The sequence below is a fragment of the Temnothorax nylanderi genome, unplaced genomic scaffold (assembly GCF_030848795.1).
Source record: "Temnothorax nylanderi isolate EJ_2023f unplaced genomic scaffold, tnyl_v1.0 TNYL_tig0123_pilon, whole genome shotgun sequence".
In the NCBI taxonomy this organism is placed as follows: Eukaryota; Metazoa; Arthropoda; class Insecta; order Hymenoptera; family Formicidae; genus Temnothorax; species Temnothorax nylanderi.
This window is the reverse complement of record NW_027249185.1, coordinates 313,328-332,162: the sequence shown is the minus strand read 5'-3', so window position 1 is coordinate 332,162 and position 18,835 is coordinate 313,328. Positions and strand designations below refer to the sequence as shown.

Below are 18,835 nucleotides of genomic sequence, written 5' to 3'. Positions count from 1 at the left end.
GCTCGATTCTTGTCGCTCCGAGCTCTCTGGCGTGCACCTCTCCACGCATCGATGCGTGCATTCGAAACGCCGGAGAGACTTCTAACGCTCGACGGCGGCGAACGTTACAAGGAGAGTTACCCGGTCCCGGATGACTTGTTAATAAACCGCCGCGGTTCGGCTCGGTATCGCGTGTCACGAAATTCCATTTGTCTGACTCACACGCGGGAGAATGCACGTATCGGCGCATACACGCGTTATTATGCGCGCGCGCGCGTGTCCGCGTGCAAACACGCGTGCGGTTATCCGTATGCCGCGATCTACGGATACGCGAATATATTCTGTCGTGCACGTTAGACGCACCGACGTCGTATTAGCACCGATGAAAATCCTGCGATGCTCAATCGCTCAACGTTCGAATTTCGTGTCGGGCTTTCGAATATCAGACGCACGAATCAACTTTTGTGTATGTATTTCTGTTCAATTTTAATTGTTAAATTACAGCGTACAAAAATTATAGGTATTAGAAAATATATATTATATTATAATATATAGATAAATACAAAAAAATTTTTTTTTTTATTATAAAATAAATTATAATATATATATTATAAAGAAAAATATATTAGAAAAGTTTTCCAAATTTCATTTTCTATTCTCTTAGATATATAGAAAATATAGTTCATCGTAATTTAATTTACAGTTTAGAAAGACCAACACACGTGGTATTTACCACATAACCGAACATCTCTTAAACAAATTATCATTAGCTCACGAAGGATGATTTCGGGCTAAGGTTAAATATTTAATTCTTTAAATTGTAATGAAGGCCGTTATGAACTATAATCTTCGTAACACCGTGACGCGGGCAGACCGTGATAGAACCTGTCGGCCGAAAAGCAATCAGTGCAATCAACACACGGTAATGATTGACCGGCTTAATAGGGCCGGCGCGTGATCTTAAACACGTGTCTCGAACGCGAGCGGAAGGAGGTGAACGTACCTTTACCAACGTCGCGGATACTGTTCTTCGAGGCTGGTACAGCAGGCGTACAGTGTACGAGTTACGTTCGCGTGTTTTCCACTCACGTGAGCGCCGCGTACGTAATGCTTAATATTTCACTTAGGAACGCGCGAAACGCGGCCGCTTTTCACGATTACCCGCTCTCGTCGACCGTATTCAAAGGCGCGTATCACTCTTTGGCACGAATCGTAAAAAAAAAATATTATAAAATAACTAAAATATGAAATCAAGAACTTGATGCGTCCTTGATAAAAGATTAGCGAGAAGAACAGCCGCCGTTTTATTAAACATAACAATTTTTTTACGTATGCAGTCTACTTGCACGTGGGCACGTATGATATGAGCGAGTTCCGATCGGTTATGTCATCGAGCTGTTTGAGGAGGTAGTAACGTATGTCGCGAAAAAGTCAGGAAATAATGTACAGTGTCCCATCTGTGCTTCGAAACGTTTAAACATCGCCATTAAAACGTTTCCCGTGTCAGCAGGAAGCCATAATCGCACGATAAAACAGCGGTTACATTTCTATGAAACATTGCACGATATTTGCGTGACAGCTGCTTTTTACGTGGACAATGTTACGCAGAACTAAAACTCTAGCTGACAAAATTAAAAAGAAATGTGTTGTATACATCGTGTTGAGTGCCGACAACATAAAACGCCGCGCTTTAAACCTAATTTATTCAAAACAGGCTCGGTCGGTGAGTTAGCTCGTTTTTACGTAACATCGGCTGAAATAAAAGAGAAGAAACGCGAGGAAACGCGAGGGGAATTATGAAAGGCAGTTAGTCATTTACATCATTATTCTCGTAAAGAAGTTACCTACGGTGCACACCCTCCGCGGCGAAAGGGCTAATTAGGCGAGAGCGTACCGGAAGATTAGAGCGACCGCCCGAGTCTCTCCTCTTCCTCGTCTCCGCCAAGTAGTAACGGTAAATCGAGATCAGTCAACCTCCGGGCGAATCGAACGACGACGAAGACGACGACGACGACGACGACGAGCGATACGTTCGCGTTATCTCTCCGCGGACATTCGCGCATTTACATTTACAGCGGTGTATTATTCTCGGCGCTTAAATTGCCGCTTCGTTGTTCACCGGTAGAGCACACTCCGGATTGTGTAATCCGCGAACGGTGGACAAATCCAATTTACGGAAGGCAACTAATGGAGTGAAATCGCGGACATATTGGCCCGCCCGATACCCTAAAACGGGCAGAACTAGCGTGATTACACAGCGGGCCACAATTAATATTTAACAGTGTCGTGGGTGAAGGTTTGCACAATGCGAGCGCGCGCGTTAACGAGCAATCGCGTAATCCGAGGCAAAATGATATAACCCACCGTGGGCTGTCCCAGTTTCCAATGAAAAAAAAAAGAAAGAAATAGTTGCGTTACTATCGGTTACAAAGCGAGCGCTGGGCGCGTAACGCAACGCAGGCCGGTTTCAGGTGGGTGGTGATACTCCATAATGTATAGAGTGCGATTTCCATATCGGCCGCCAGGCGACAATGAGCGTTCCTTGAGCGCCTCGCGCTGGATATATCGCGCAAATTTCGCGTCATGCTTCATCGTACCTATCTCGAAAAGAAAATCAAGCCTGAAGTGGAATAGGGAGATAATGCTTAATCTTAGTGATGGGATTAAGTATTATCTTACAAGTACACAGTAAAAAATCGTGTGTACATAGCGGTCCATATGTTAAAATTTTCTTGTGTCACCAAGATTTGATTATTATTTCAATGTAAAATTAACATACAACAGCTATGTTATTTTTTTCTTAACATTTTCATGTGTTACATTTATGTCAACGTGATAACTTAACACTTTATATATGTCATTTAGAAATTAAATATTATTTTGAGTGCTTTTAACACAATTACTTTAAAAAAATCAACACGTCTTAAAGTTATTGTAACACATAAACAAAAAGTTAAACGTAAATGGTCAAATAATCGTAAACTTTGACATACAAAATAATTAAATTTACTAAAATCAAATGTTTCTATTACACATTATTTAAGTAAAATCTGTAAAATAATTAATATTATGTGTTAATATAACTTAAAAAATAAAGTCAAAAGAACAAATAATAAATGTAAAGTATAGTGTTAATTAATTAACATTTCTAATTTGTCAACAAGTAACACATTATGAATGAGTCATTTTAATTTAAAATTTAGAGTGGACTTTCTGGGACATGTAAAAAATGTTAAAATTACGTTTTATTTTTTACTGTGTAGGTTCGAATCTGTTGGCGCAGTTTAGAACTCTCTATGATTACTTTGAAAAATAAAAGCGATACTTCAAGTATACTCGAATCCGGATGAAATAGGTTCAAACCCTCTATGAGTTCCTCGGAAAACACAAGAGTGTGTCACTTCCAAATTATAGACTCGAACCTGGATCAAATATGTTTGAACCTTCTATGAGTACTTTACTAGAAATTTAACCTTTAGAGGACGGGCAAGTTTTTTTTTATGACTTTATGATTTTTATTTATAACTTCCATATATATGTTAAAGTTATACTACGAAAAATAAGCGATCCCCGTGGAGCATAAAAATAGGCTTCACTGAGAAAAATCTACAGATTATTTAATGTATGAAGCATTATGTGTGTGTACACACAAATATCTCTTTATTACAGTTTTACATTATAACTTATATATTATGATAACATATTCGAATATTACTTGCAAAAGATTCAATCTTTTTACGATTCTTCACGATAGAAACTGCTTATAAGTATACATTTCAAAACCTGCAGGCACTTATTTTAAAATTCGAAACTAACTAATGGGGATTCGATTACTTCGCAAGTACAATGCATGAAATATTATTTCTTATGAATGTTACATGAAACTGAGGAAGTGAAACTTGATTATTGGATTTGACTCGGATTTTTAAGTACATATTGAACTTGATCCCATCCCTAATAATGCCCTCTGGAAATAGCGGTGTATCCAAAGAAAATATGAGAGACAAACAGAGCATCGTTCTTATCTGAGATGCGTAAGAGATGTTATTCCGTATAAAATTGAATGAAGCTAAAAACTGATTTGCGTAATTCAATTTTTCGTTTTTCGCAGACGCGAAATTCGACCATGTAAATTTTTCCAACGACGCATGGTAAGTTTGTAAACTAAATTTAAATTTGCCGATCATATTCGAGGATTAATAAATTCGTCGTGTGCAACGTGTAGCAAAATCGATCAACGATGCGTACAACGCATCGAAGAAAACACGAATTGGCGGTAAGAACGGGGTGCACCGTTACGTTTTCGTCGGCGCGAATTCGTAGAAAAACCATCGATCCTACTGTCTCGATAAATCGATACCACCGACGGCGCGCAGCGTGCGTCATAAATAATTTATCTCACAAGGCCTAGCATGCTTGTGTAAAAGGGAGGGGATTTACTCACCATAATCGGAGCGCGATCTCGCCGCTCGGATGCAGAAGAAGGTGATCCGCCGACCGCAGCATCTGCAACGAGAGAGAAAAATCTCTTTCATCCGCGCTAATTCACCGTTAGATCTATCGGCGCGATATGCTTCCGGCACCGCGCACGCAAACGCGGTGTGCTCGTCGAGTTGAGGAGGGGAAAAAAAAGGAATGGGGGGAAAAAACCCCCCAGAAGATCGGAAATATCGTAAATTTTAGAACGGCGAGAGGGAACGTGGTCGCGGATAAAACTGGAATCCCTCGTGCGAGGAAAGCGCGCTACTCCGCGCCTCGCCGTCGTCAATAAAATCGCAGAAAGGACGACGCTGACCTCTCCGCGCGGCGCGATGAGACGACGATTCTCCGTGGACCCCGAGAGACTCTCTCCACGCTATACACACCCCGGGTTGTTAACGTAAGGATATTTCCGCGGGAAAATAGTCTCCGCGCACCGCGCGCGGCGTGCCTTCCTTGCGAGATTATCTCTACCTCGAGATCATTGAGGATCGCATAAATAAAGTGCAATTCAAGAAACGAGCGCGCTACATTCGCCACGGCCACGGAGGGGGGAAAAAGATCGCGCATTACCGGGGCGGGAACGCGGGACAGAGAGGCGTAAAAATCAGATCCAGATTCTGATTTTTAGACTCTGACGCATCTCAAGCTAGTACGAGACATTGGTGTACCGGGAAATCTTGCTTTATTGAAGTGTAAAGTGAAAGGATATTGTTCTTTACAGAGAATATTAGAGAATATCTTCGAGATTTTTTTTGTCAAGAGAAATTAACTTGAAGAATTCCAAGATAAAAACGAATACGAGGAACTTTCAATAGTCAGGATCTGCACTTGTCAAGGATTGATATTGTTAAATTATCTATGTTAACAATCTAGAATAATATAAAACACGTTAGCTATTGTTTCAAAGGAACGAAAGTATCGCGTTTGAAAAGAATATTACTTCTCCGAGCTCTTCGCCTTCCGTTGTAGACCGCAGTGCGTGCCGAACGAGACCACACCGGCCGACTTTTTTCCGGGAATCATTTCGGGAATCGTGCAGGAAATCGTAGTTCGTAGGGAAGAACCATCGGCGGGTCCCGGTCCGGGGGCAACCGGAATTAGCGTCGTTTATTTTTCCAGTCTCGAAAATCTTAAGACTTCAGACTTGCACTATGTTATCGCTCCTTCGCAGCCGCGAATTAGCACGCTATAATTTGGCCGCGGCGCACATTAATCTTCTTATCGTTCGACAAGGGAAATAAACCAATCGCCGGGGTAAAATATTGTTACTGCAATATCGCGTGAATGTGTACATATTATTAAATAATTTCGTCCCGGCAAAACAATAGTAAAAAGCGTGTGAATAACGTCGCTCTCGATATCCTGGCGCACGCTTTTTAGCGCTCTTCGTTATTATTTCTTTCGACACGTGGTAGTTTAGGTTTCCATTCGCACGATCGTTAGAGATCCGAGGCAGCCTCGGAGCGCTTTACGGCAGCTTCGTTCGGAAGATTTTACCGCTCCCTTCCGACAAGTATCAACGCGTCGAATAAAAGAACCCGACTACGTGTAAGGTTCCACTTGGATCGCTGAAGGTAAATGATATAAAGAGAGACACTCTTGAGAAAATTACGATTTTGCTCGCGAGTAGCGCGAGTAACGTCACACGATACGATCATTATCGTCGCGGACTTTTCTCGACTATTAAACCCGCGCGACAACGGCGTAACGTTATAAAATCAAAGGGAGATAAAGAGCCGCCGTGCGAGATATGCGGCGTGCATAATAGTGTCGGGTGATAAGAAGATAAGAGCCTTAGAAGCGTACATACTCGGGTGTCAAGTTTTCGTATCACATGCCTAGTTGGATGGTCTTAGATTACGACTAACGATACTTATGGGAATCGACGGGCTCACTTTCTAGACGGTATAAAATTAAACGCGCACGCAACAGACGGAACAATACGCACTCGACGAAATGCTTAATGAAATCTTTATGAGACGCGAAACCTCTTGTCTTCTATATAATGAAAGAATTGTATTACAACGGCCATAATTAATAATTCTATGAGACGTTGTATTGAAAATATAAACTAAAAGAAATAAAGAAATAACAATTGTATATAGAGAAAATTATAGCTGTAGCTAGAGGACTGCTTCAAAAAATGGCAAACTATTTCTCGCGCTTTTGTACGCGCTCGAAAAGAGGACAAGACTGATATAATATTTATGAAGTTGTCTTTATGCTGCCAAATTGAAGGAAGACGACGAGAGGTTGGTGCAAATGCTTTCGAAACTCTGTCATGTAGGTCCACAAAGCCCCCGTTATTCCAGCACTTTCAGATCGTTATTATATCGCCGTTGTTATTATTGCGGTGTCCGATACGCGAGCGCGCCGCATAACAATAGCCGACCCGTGTACACGACGGCAACGTCGAGTAATGACTTCAATTTTAAATTAGCATACATGACTGTCGGGGGTTCATCAATCCGCTTACGGTGTCAAAGTTTACGGTAATGCGGTCGGTCAACCACGGTGCCTTTATTAAAACTCCATTGAAATAATTTAATTACAGATAATAATCGCTGAAAATTCTATTGGAATTAATAACGGCCGATAAACGCTCGCAAGTGTTTTAATAATTAAACCATATACGCGCGGGGACGACAATTTCATGACCCCGAACGTCGTTCCCGCAAAAGTCGATTGACCTAAATTATAAAAACGATTCGACGTCGCGACAACTGCGCGCGCTGTGCCTTCGCGCCGCGCGTTACACACTTTTCAACATTTCATACGTGTGCCCCCGCTATTGTTAATGGCACGCGAACCTATCGATCTTTGAAATATTAATACACATCGCATTACTAAGCAAAGCGATAACCGGACATGGTATATAAACCTGCAACCCCGCATCATTCGCCTCTGCGCGATGCACGGTACATCGCGCATCTTCGCCGATATAAACGACAACAACGGCGGCTATAACGACGACAACGGTAGCGTGTAAAACGCGGGCGTGCTTATCCGTGGCGCGGGGAGATTTAATCTGATCGGCTATTATATACGTGACGTACAATAACGTCCGCTCCTCTCGGTCCCGCGCGCGCGGTGCTTACGGAGCGAGCGAATAGAGACGTTGGAGCGTGCAACCGCGTTGCTCGTGCGATGCAAAATCGATACTTTCCCCCGCCGCGCCGCGCCGCCGCGCCGCGCTGAACCGAGCCGAGCCGTGCCGAGCCGAGCCGCGCGCGCGGCCCTCGCACTGACCTATCGGGCGCATCGGGTAACTGGGTGAACCCCGTAGGAAGGCGATAATAAATTAATCATCTAGTTATCGTGTACATGGGCGTAATGACTACTCTGCAACCTTGCTGCACACATGCAGCACGGGTAGTTTCCTCGATCGGGCGGCGCGGCGATTCCGATGCCCTCGTCTTTCCTGGGAACCGCCGCGATCCGCGATATATAGATCGAAACGCGAAGCGCGAAATAAGAGAGAGAGAGGCCCGGCGTTCTCTCCCTGCAATTTACATGGGAGAATTGTTTATTATTGTATATGTAGCGCCTCCATTATCATTAACGGATCCGCACGACCGGCGCGCGTACGGATCGGAATTATCTAATAATTGTAGCCTGTATCTTTGATTTATGTGTACACTTTTCGAAATCGCCTCAATCACGCGAGACCTCGAAATACTCGTAACAACAACGCACTTTAATAGCCGGACGCATGAGCGATATCCGGCCCGCGCGCGCACGTTCGCGTTTATGCGCGCGCGTTTTTGATCGAAAAACGAGACGAGACACGTAGTAATCCCCGCGGAGAGTTTTACGACGAGACGCGGAGATTTTACGCGTCTCGTAGGTTTCGCCTTGTTATATAGCTTCCTACGCCGCTGGACGTGGAGCCGCGGCCGCACACTCATGCGGCGTGTCCTTTTAAAGGCGCGTCCACACATGCGCCTGGGCCTCGGCCGGGGGAAGGCCGGAGAAAAGCACGGGGTTGCGCGTGCACAGCTCGGAACTGGCTATAAATAGGAACACAAGGCGCGTTATTTCCCTTTAATCCATAGAAATTGCGTGATATCGCGCCGCTCGCGCGCGCGAGTTCGGGGACCGGTTTCCGCTAACGCGCGCGTTACCGAAGACACGTCTTTCCGCGCGTCACGTCTTTTAATGCGCCTTTAATGAAGAGGTTCCCACGAATATCCTAATTACCGCGCGAGATTATTACGCAACACATGCGTGTGCATGTGCCGTTGAACCCCGGAATCTATTCGATCAAACGGTTAAACCCCCGATAAATTGATTGTGAAATTAAACGCAAGCGAAGGTCTTAAGAATCCCATAAGAATTCGCTAATTGCCGGATGACGACGGCGCACGAAATCGAGGTGAAGCCCGAGAGACGCGAGACGCGCGAGTTGGCACATATCGCCGTGATTAAAACCTCATTCCTCGATCTCCACTCTCGAATGATAATTTTTTTTTTTCTGTTAATCACGTTTCGTCACAGGCCATTCGTAAAGCTGATACCAATTGCGCGAAACGCACCGATAATCCGTCCGCAACATTCGTCTTGTGGATTTACTAATTTGGAGCGAACGAGTGAAAGGGGGACCGGTCAAATTATTTCGCTGATAGTCGTAACCTGTTGTTAAGTGTGCGCGTTCGGCGAGAGGCCGCCGCTTAAATCGCAAATGGTAATACGACGGTGATCGTAATGCGATATTAAGTATAATATACGATTTCCAAGTTAACGACGGCGCAACTTGCCATCAGTCCCCAACGAGCTTAAACAAAGAGGAAGGTCGCCGTGCGTCTGGCTGGTATCGTAAATTAAGATACGCGATGCTTCAAAACGTATAATTCGACATAAGAATTATTAAAATGGAGATTATAGAAATAATGAAAATTAAAGCGTTCAAAGCAGCATTAATATAACTCTTTTTTGTTGACCTATAGGACGGGAAGTCTATTTTTAGACTCCACGGGGGTCGCTTATTTTTCGTAGTATAACACTTTCACACATACACGGAAGTTATAAATAAAAATCATAAAAAGTCATGAAAAAACTTGCCCGTCTAAAAGGTTAAATTGCTTTTGCAATTTAAGTATAATCTTCTTAAATTAAAGATTAATCGTCTCGTACTCACAAGTAAAAACTTTAGATATTAAATTTCTCTATTCAGAAACTTGGACAAAATAATTATACGCAAAGTAATTTTTTTTCGATCGGATATTATTCCTTTTGAACGTTCTTCACGCGAACGTGCAACTCATCGCCCCATCGCACTCATCTTTGACTTTGACACGCGTGATATTTTCACCCATTAATAATTTATACACGACGTTTCAACGCGTTATACGTCGCGGCGCAGTGGGGCGCACGAGGGAGGCGTTTACGATATCTGCCGATAGTTTCATAGTTCGTATCCGCATTATTACGCGTGCGCGTATCGGAAGGTAGATCCACGCGAGATAAGCCCGACCGAGACGAGCGGAGAGAGAGAGAGAAAAAAAAGAAAATAGCTCGCAAGATTAATGGAGCCGACCGTTTCGCGCGCGCACGAGGATAGGTCGAGGTTCTCAACACTTTCACCGAATAATACGTCGACACGTAACGACCGCTAATTGCATCTCGTAATTTTAATTAATCCGCGTCGCGTACAAGGCGTGCCGGCAGGAAGACGGAAATTCCTGCAATCAGCGACGTCGCGGGAAAGACGTGGAATAAGTGATACTTCCACACGCGCGTCGTATACCTTCCGCGAAGATTCATCTCATGTGCTTCGAGTAAACAAGCTGCCGCGGTCTTTCGTAATGTCTTCCGATATTTCACCGCGATTGCATAACCAAACGCTAACCGCGAGATTGCCCGCATTATTAGTTATAGGATTTTTCAGCCTGTCATCGGCAGAATTACGTTGCCATGTTAAGTTTATCGTTCCATTGTCGAAGATAAACTCAGAATCGTAGTAAAACATTTCCGAGAAATACGTGAAAATTTATTCGCGGATGTCAGTGAATGATAAAGTAATAATACGTAAAATAATTATATCGTTTTGACATTTATGGTTACATAATGTAGAAGATGTAAACGCGATTGAGACTGATAAATAGAAGACATAATTACAGTCTTTAATGGGTTCGCATGGCGAGCAGCAGGCGAAAAGGTTTACGAGTAGACCTCAAAGTGTTAACGGCGTCCCGAAAAAAAGCGACGTGGCATCTCATGGGAATGCTAAATTATGGATTCTCTCGCGAGAGACAATAGCACGGAGAAAGAAAGAAAGAATTGCGGGATTATTTCCGAGGAGATGAGAGAAAGGCAGGAACTCTTCCTCTCTTTACGGTCCATTTTATGAGAATCCCACACACTTACGCGCGCGATCTCATAATCCTCCCGACGGATCTCATCGGTTTTGAAAATCCTCCCCGTAAAATATCGCGGATTTCCTCGATCCGCGCGACGCGCTGATCGATGAGATTATAACGAGAAACTATCGCCCGAAGCGAACTACTCTCTGTCGTCGTTATCTTTTGGTCCAAAGCTATACTTTAGTTATACTTTAACGTAAGAGAAACTATCGATCTCGATTTACTGTCGTAATAGTTCGAATCTAACCGACGCCACTCTAATGCATACCGATAGTAATCGATTATTGTTGTCAAAAATTTCCTGTTAATCTCTCCATCCGGATTCGATATTCAATAATACTGTTCTCTAAATCTCATAAAGTGGTTTCGCCACTAATTATACTATATTAGAGGGATTACGATAGTCACTCTAAAAGAGAGGATCGTCACTCTAATTTGAGTAAATGCGGGCACTCATAAGATAGCAGTGAATTTTTTACTCAAATTTTTAGGACGATTACTCTCCCGGAGTGATATGATCTCATTCTAAAGGTACAGTGAATCACGATTCACTAAAGATCGACTGAGAAATGACTCAGAGTGAAATTTTCTATACTCAAAATTTTAGAATGACAAAATTCACTCCTATGAACACTATCTACTGCACTCGAAAAGAGTGCTTTTTCATTCAAATGGTGTGCGATTTCACTCTAACTTGTAAAGCGCAATTTTACTCTTTTTTCAGGCTGCATTTCGATATTCACTGCCAGTTTACGTTACATACACTATAGATTTTCAGTACTGGCAGTGAATATTGGAACGCAGCCTTAGAGTGGCGAATCACTCGAAGTGCACAGGCTCAATTTCCAATTTTCGTTACACTTGTATTTCACTCTTCGACATTTAGAAAATACACAACACAAACAGATGTTTTCTTATAAAAATAGATATAATTTAGAAAATCGGAATTTATAAAAAGTTATTTTTCAAAAGTTGTAATAGTTATTATGTACATTAAGAATTAGTATCATATTTCTCAGGATTCTTTCCATTGCAGCTGCATTAGTAACAAATCTACTTTGCTATCAAAAATATTTTAAATTCTCATTTGCGGAAAAATTATTGAATACATTAAGAATATAAATAAAATATCTGTTTTCGGAACTTTCGTTAAAATTCTATTAACAGAGAGAAAATAGTAGTGGCCACAAGACTCACATATGTTGCTCAATAACGTGCGGTTGTAGCAAGGGATTTAAATCAGTTCGGCGCGAATTGATTTCCTATCTCGGGGCGGATTAATCGCCGATAGAACACGTGGGCTACCGGATCACTCTGCCCACACTTTATACTTACGCGGTCCACGCTTCGCCGGCACGTAAGTTCGAGTGGGTTACACCACATACTTTCTTCGTTAACCCACTGCGAGACAGGACTGGCGCGCAAGTAGCAGAAGAGAGAAGGGGAACAAGAGAGATAGAAGGAGAGCAACGCGGAGAGATCAGCATTATAAAGTTGGATATATGCGCGCTGCTTTATCCCGACTCGTGCACGCAATGATGCTGCTCGCACTTTTACGTAATACAAGCTCACCCGTTTAGAGAGGTAAGTTCAGCTTCGCGTCTTCGAAAAGGCGGCTCACCGCCTCGGTGAGCGAACGTATATCCAAACAGAATGCTGCGATCTCAAAGCTGGATAATCAGGATCTATTCTTCCTATAATTTTTCTTTCGTAGATACGATCGCTCGTGCTCGTAAATTTCTTTTGTCTAATATGAAGATCGTATTCCAATGTAAGCATCGATATCGCATAAGCGATTCGTTATTAAGTATGTAACGATATGGATTAATGTATTATTAAATATGTGATTTGTTTTTTAGATGTTGGGCGTGCCCAAGCTAGTCATGATTTCCGAACGTAAGCGCATACGATCCGCCTATATGTTAATTGTGTAAGATAAAATTCGCCGAGAGGTATATCACTTTTTATCTCCCTTAATTTTAGATTTGCTACAGCGGCAGGGAGCAACGAGAGCATTTCAAAATAGAACACGAGTGAAATTAATTAATTCTGCCGTCGAAGCAAGTTTAACTAAAATATTCATGCACATAAATAAGATATAAGAGAAGAATCTCCATCTTGTTTTCGATTTATGAATAAATTTACTCAACCGCAAATATCTTAATAAAATATAGTTAATAAATTAAAAACTGCGGTAAAAAGATATGGAAAACAAATTAATCTTGAAAGAAACCATTTTAGGAGTAATTATTTTTATAGGAATATATACAAGTGGAAATACGCAGATCGCTCATCGGAGTATAAAAAGCGCGTTAAAATCTTTGGTGTGACGAAAGTGTCATGTACGCGACATGAGCGAGAGCGCATAAATCTCGACGTTGACACGTATGCCGCACCATGCATTTCCGACCATTGTCGCATCCGCGCTTCCCGGTTTTCTCTCCTCAGAACGAGCGGCGCTTCCTCGCCGCGTAATTGGGAAGTTTCCGAGAGGCTCGTACGTACGTTCAATGATCGGTCGATCGATCGATACCGCCGTCGCGGTAGCGTCGCGGCACCGCGGTCTGCGCAAGAACCTTGGAATTCCGCAAATTCCTGCGGTACTGTTTGACGCACCCTGCGTATACGCTTTACACACGAACACGAGAGAGAGAGAAAGAGAACTTCTTTCGACACTACGCGCAGATCCTCCAGGGTCAATGGCGTAGGCCGTAGACGAAGGAAAAGGCTTCTTTAACTCCGAACATACTTATAGCCGGATTTCACCGCGGAAAAACACACTGCGGAAAAGATGATTTGTGTCGTCTCGTTCCTTCTTATCGAACCGACCGATGTAGATAAGAATCCACTGATCAAGCATTGCGCCATCCAATGCTCACTAATTTATCTGATACGGATTTTGAGGCTGACGCACAAAGCAAATACATGACGCGTTTTTTATGAGTCAACTACTTACTTATTCTTTGTGCGATGTGTAACAATGTACAATTTTCGTATCGCCAATTGCGCAAAATATAAGCGATTAATTTCAAGGCTTCCACTTACGCTATTGACACGGGGGATACATAGTCGCGGCCACGCACCGTACTGTCGGGGCACAGAGAGGGCCCGCGCGCGTGTACACATATCTTTAATATCTTCGCGGCGAATCGACATTCATTAGGATACATTGGCATTCTTTCTGGCGATACGTACTCAGGGAAGGAACGAACGGATAATGGTAGAATCTCTTCCTCGTGCGGCCTTAACGACCAAGAAGGCCTACTATCCCGCGCATCCCTAACGTCCCGCATTGTACTTCCGCCGATTAGCTACGAACAACGACTAATAGCTCAAGTTATCATTTTGCCAGCGTACATCCGCATAAATCAGATTGCCGTTCCTGATAATTTATAGCCTCGCAAGTATAGAATTAATCAAGCCGGGATCTTAAGAATAAAAGTTACACAAGATATACAAGACTTATTTAGAATTATAACGATTAAGAAGTAATTACGAGGGAAATATTAATTAAAATTGTGTGTCGGTGTATCTATTATTGTGCATAATATACAAATTACACGACATTGCATTCAACTGTAAATACAACTCGCAAAAAATAATCACTCGCGGCTCCAAGTATAGATGCCACGAAACGCGTGATTTTTATCGGTAACGCGCGTAACAAATCGTCGGTATGCAGAAATAAATCGATTCATCGCGTTCGTATGCGGTGCAGCAACAAGAAGAAGTGCTGCTGCATCGGATGACGTCAGCAGTGACGATTGATTAGGCGGAAATAAGCACGGAGGAGCCCATATAACCCCGCATTAGCCTAATGACCGCGAACGCAGGTGATCCGGTGATCTATACGATCGATGCGCCTTCTTCTCCCTTTTCCTTCCCTCTCGCATTCGAGCAACGAGGTATCCGCGGTGGATCCTATGGATAATCGCCACGGGATCACGGTCACGGATCCTGAGCTCGCGCTCGCGCTCGCTCGCGTTCGTCGTATACGCGTGTTTCGCGAGATAACAAGTTGCTCGCGCGCTCTCGTATCGCTGGACGAGCGCGCTCTCTCGCGAGGCGCGTACATACGCGCCTGTTTATTCAAAGTTAAAAGGGGAAGAGGGGGGGGAGGGAGAGAAGAGAGACTCGGGCCGATAAGGTAATTTATATTCCGCGTTAAATACACACCGAGCCGTTTTCTTCGGGCCGCTGGTCTAGTAAACGGAGTAATGACGTTGCTTGATAAAGAACCTTAATCAAGCCCGCGGATGATAAAGCGGGCCTAACGAAGATGTAAGCCCGGCGATTAACCGCCCCGTTGGAAAATCCTATAGCTGTCGGTTATCGAGATATTGATGCGCGTTTCATTGCGTCTACTGGGGAGTGTATTTGTTTTTCCTGTGCGTTTGTCTGTCATGCGATGATCGAGAACGCGCGTTCCGAAGCTTCCATATTCTGAAATTATTTACCCATAACGCAAATCCCTCTTTACATCCTGAGATACTTAGAAAAGTAATATTTATGATTATGATAATTTTGACAAACTTGAATTTATATACATTCTATGATCTTCTTACATTAAATTTAGGATGCAATATAAACTTTTACTTTATAAGTTATGCTAATGTACTACGATATGACATATTAGTACATTTAGATATATGTTAAGTAAATCGTAGATACAACGTGCAGTATTGTTAATTCAGAAATATATTAGCTACAATGCGTATTAGAACAAACGCGAAGTCATGCCGGCAGCTTTTGCAGGCGATCGATTAATAATTTAATGCCCGTAACATATCTCAACATATTTCACGATTATCTATGCCATTTCTGTGCCGTGCCACTTATCATTCCTTCTCTCGATGACGCGAATAAAGCGAATTTCCACGTGTATCGCTTTAACCTTTAGACCGCCGGCATTTGATGAGCTTTAATCCTCTTAGAAAGTCCTCAAATTGTTGTGCTTATATCTTATATATAACATATACAAAGTTCCGATCACACGTAGAGTCTATATTTAGGTTTTCCGGCGGTCTAAAGGTTAAAAACAACGATCGGTCACGGTCTTCCACGACTTCCACGCGTCGAATTCAAGCCGCGAGCTATTTAAAGACAATGTAATTGTGGCTGCAAATGCGCGATACGCAATGCAAATGTCGAGCCGAAATTGATAAGCGTACAGGCTTGCGAAACAGCTTCCGAAAGAAACAAAATAGGAGAGAAATTCAATTAAGGGTGGCGCGCACGAGCGACGGACAGCTAAATCAGGCATCAGCTAAATGTAAAAGCGAGAGCCTGGTGGAGACTGCGTTATTTCGCGTTACGAAAAACGGACGACGAATCGATAAGCGAGCAATTAATCGGTATTGGATCCAGTTGAATTAGCATTTAAAGGACCTGACGCCTTTTAAGACCAGGGGCTAAACGCAAAACGGCATGGGAATTCATTAAAGGCAGAATTAATAACTCCACCGTCCGTCCGTCCATCAGTCTAATATGACTCTGTCTTTTACATCCCAGCCCCTTAGGCAGGGCTAAAGTCTCTTGCGGGGCGAAAGAACGCGCCCGTTCCATCTTCTACACCTCTTCGTTCTCTTACCTCTCTCCTTCCTATCGGGCCTCTTCCTCTCGGATCTCGGAGGAGAAATCAGATTCCCTCCGTCTATCTCTGCATTCATCCCGCCGACGTGGACCATTATTATCGCTCCGCGTGTATTCGCGGAGCGATTTAGCAATACAAATCGATACGGAAGACACGATTCATAATCTTCTTTTTCGATAGCGGCACAAAAGCCGCTCTTGAAATATTGTCATGGCAAACCAATTAACTTTCAACGCTTTACACGCTAAATATCTCAGAAGCAGAGATTGAAACTAATGGAAGTTCTTTTTTATATTCTACTTCTTTTTTTATATCGCTCGTTTCCACTTTTTACTTAGATGAAAAGCGAAAGTGCAAATTCGTATACTGTTTATTTTTTGTTTACTGGATTTCCACGCAAATTCAACGACTTTTAAGTACTCATGTATGTACATAGGATTTATCCAAATTACATTCGAATTGTATATTCACGATACGGAGTGCTTTAACGGCTCTGCTGTTCATTACGTATTTATTTGCGCAGGAAATAAATAATGAATGTTTCATTTTTATTAATCATATAAATACTATTTAAAAATCTATCGTGCCATCGAATTTCCATTTGCGCAAATTGTCTGTCGGAAGTGCGACTTCCGAACGTCTACGTCGACCGTGCTACATAATCGTCGATCGCACCTTAAGGCTCTAATATATTTATCGTTACTAGAATCTCATTTCAAAAGCGTCAGCTAAGATACTTCGAATGAAACGTTACATTTTAATTTGATTAGAAGTCAATTTCAGAGGTTAAACTCGGTGGAGAGAAGGAACGATAGAAAATGGCACAAGGGACGCATCATACAATCGTCACGGAAATAAGTGATTAATTCTGCAAATACAAATGGAAGAATAATAATTTATTCGCCGTACAATAGCTCCGTTGTGTAAATTAATGTAAATTAAACTGTACGAAAGTGTTTCAACTGAGTTTTCTGACAGAAACGCAATTATATGTATATGGGTTAAATCGCAAATGAAATAACGCACATGCAGTTTGTAACGTTGCAAGTTCACGTTCGCGAATTGTAACGCATTCCACGCATTGTACTCTCGAACGATCTATAACGCTAAGATCTGTATCGCATCTAAATGTTCTCTCTCTCTCTCTCTCTCTCTCTCTCTCTCTCTCTCTCTCGAATACGGAATTCAAATGCAATTAGAAAGAAAACGGCGCGGCGCGACCGGCAAGCAGGCAGTTATACGAACAATGCTCGATTTATATGTTGGGCGATCAAAGCACGAGCAACTTTCTAGTCGCGTGTTGCCAAGTAGCTAGTAAATCGCTCGCGGCGTTCCGCACCTAACAACTATAACGTAGACTGTATGCAATAACAAACAACGGTAACCCAGAAAGTTAGAAAAAGCGAGCGCTTATCTTCGACCGCTCGTGCGCAATGCATATTTCTGTACGAAAGACTATACTTCAAGAAAACAAGACGGAGAATAATAGAAGTATCGTTCTCCGTTTCGTACATAATACGCCTTACATTCCTATTATCGATCGACCTTACTTTGCAACAATGCAAGGCTTTTCTTATTATCTTTTCAATAATTACGTTCGAGAGTTATTATAAGATATTAAGGAAGGAAATATCTGTATTACTAAATTAAGTATACTGAAAAAAAATCATTATTTGCAAGAAAATAGATTTCTTTGAAATTAGTTTCCTTAATTCAAAGAAGTATTATAGGTAGATTCGAGAAAATATTTTAAACTCAGAAAAATGTTTTCTTAAATCCACTCAATACTTCTTTAAATTAAGGAAACTAAATTCAAAGAAATCTATTTTCTTGCAAATAATAAATTTTTTTCAGTGTAATAAAATAAAATAAAGTTTTATATTTTGCTAGCTGTCATAGTCTCAATATGACACCTTAAGAATAAATTACAAAAGAAGAACTCGGCAAAACACACACACACACACACAACGGCTGCGAAACTTTTTGCTCGCACGAGACGCGGGCTAATTAGCGTAATTCAGACTACGTTTCGCGAAGGGAGAGCGCTTACTCGCTGCTACGTTTTTTCTGTTGGTCATGTCGCCGTCGCGCACACCACCACCTACGCTCGACACGATCGCTTGCAAACAAGCCAATTTCGCGTAACGAGCGCCGACGAGGAGGAAAGTCTCGCCTCGAAGAAGGAAAATAAAGAATGCGAAAGAGCCGCGTCGTTGGCGTCTTTACGTTGGTGTCGCTGAAACGATTTCATATCGAGCGATGCCCGATCGACGCCGGAGCGGTTGCGGATCCTAAATAATGATAATAACAACGAGCAAGACGCTTGCATTATGCCGCGGCCGAGAGAGCCCGGGAGGCCCTAAGGTCCGAAGTGCAGAGAGATCGCGTTCGTATTTCCCTCGTGTACTGGCGGACGTAA

At 42.5% G+C, this 18,835-nt stretch overlaps 1 protein-coding gene across 8 annotated transcripts in view; it reads right to left on the bottom strand.

Annotated features, from left to right (window-relative positions):
- Positions 1 to 18,835, bottom strand: part of Prosap (SH3 and multiple ankyrin repeat domains prosap) — a 128,544-nt gene that overhangs the window by 72,845 nt on the left and 36,864 nt on the right. For all 8 annotated transcript variants that reach the window (XM_071713341.1, XM_071713342.1, XM_071713337.1 and 5 more), the window contains exon 2: positions 4,424 to 4,485. The gene's annotated coding sequence lies outside the window, so the exon portion shown is untranslated. The remainder of the gene's footprint in view (positions 1 to 4,423; positions 4,486 to 18,835) is intronic.